Source organism: Calidris pugnax, unplaced genomic scaffold (genome assembly GCF_001431845.1).
Source record: "Calidris pugnax isolate Ruff unplaced genomic scaffold, ASM143184v1 scaffold516, whole genome shotgun sequence".
NCBI lineage: Eukaryota > Metazoa > Chordata > Aves > Charadriiformes > Scolopacidae > Calidris > Calidris pugnax.
In genome coordinates this window covers 46886-48108 of record NW_015091408.1, presented here as the reverse complement: position 1 = coordinate 48108, position 1223 = coordinate 46886, and the positions used below count along the sequence as shown (strand labels likewise).

General features: G+C 62.4%; 1 protein-coding gene across 1 annotated transcript in view; it reads left to right on the top strand.

The window, feature by feature from the left end:
• The window catches only part of NPR1 (natriuretic peptide receptor 1), a gene marked incomplete at its 3' end in the record, with an annotated part of 47917 nt that overhangs the window by 884 nt on the left and 45810 nt on the right, over positions 1-1223 (top strand). The window lies entirely within an intron of this gene.

Below are 1223 nucleotides of genomic sequence, written 5' to 3'. Positions count from 1 at the left end.
GGGGGGGGGGGTCTTACTGGTGGGGAGAGGGGTCTTATTGGTGGGGAGGGGGGTGTTGGTGAATGGGTGGACACGGCTGTGCACGGGTCTGAGGGGGTGTGTGCAGATCCACACAGGTGTGCAAGGGTCTACGTGGGTGTGCAAGGGTCTAGGCGGGTGTGCAAGGGTCTACGTGGGTGTGCAAGGGTCTACATGGGTGTGCAAGGGTGCTCACGGCTGTGCTGGGGTGGGTGTGGGTGTGCAAGGGTCTACATGGGTGTGCAAGGGTCTATGTGGGTGTGCAAGGGTCTAGGCTGGTGTGCAAGGGTGCTCGTGGGTGTGCAAGGGTCTATGTAGGTGTGCAAGGGTGCTCACGGCTGTGCTGGGGTGGGTGTGGGTGTGCAAGGGTCTACATGGGTGTGCAAGGGTCTACGTGGGTGTGCAAGGGTGCTCACGGCTGTGCCCGGGTGGATGTGGGTGTGTGCGGCACGACATGAGTGTGAACGGCTCTGCCTGGGTGTGCACGGCTCAACACGACTCCACACGGGTGTGCAAGGGGGTTTGTGGCACCACCCGGGTGTGCATGGCTCTGCCTGGGTGTGCAAGGCTCTACCTGGGCATGCACAGCTCTACCCAGGTGTGCACAGCTCGACACAACTCCACACAGGTCCGCACGGGTGTGCAGGGGGGTTTGTGGCACCACCCGGGTGTGCAAGGCTCTGCCCAGGTGTGCACGGCTCTGCCCGGGTGTGCACAGCTCTGCCCGAGTGTGCACAGCTTGACACAACTCCACACGGGCCCGCACGCGTGTGCAGGGGGGTTTGTGGCACTACACAGGTGTGCCCAGGTGTGCACAGTTTCACGTGGGTGTGCAAGGCTCTACACAGGTGTGCAAGGGTGCTCACGGCTGTGCTGGGGTCAGTGCGGGTGTGTGCGGTGCGACATGAGTGTGAACAGCTCTGCCCGGGTGTGCAAGGCTCTGCCTGGGTGTGCACAGCTCGACACGACTCCACATGGGTTTGCACGTGTGTGCAGGGGGGTTTGTGGCACCACACAAGTGTGCACGGCTGTTTGTGGAAGCACACGGGTGTGCAAGGGTGTTTGTGGCACCACATGGGTGTGCACAGCTGTTCGTGGAAGCACACGCGTGTGCAGGGGTGTTTGTGGCACCCCACGGGTGTGCCCAGGTGTTTTCAGTTTCACGCGGGTGCGCTTGGCTCTACACGGGTGTGGATGGGTTCTCA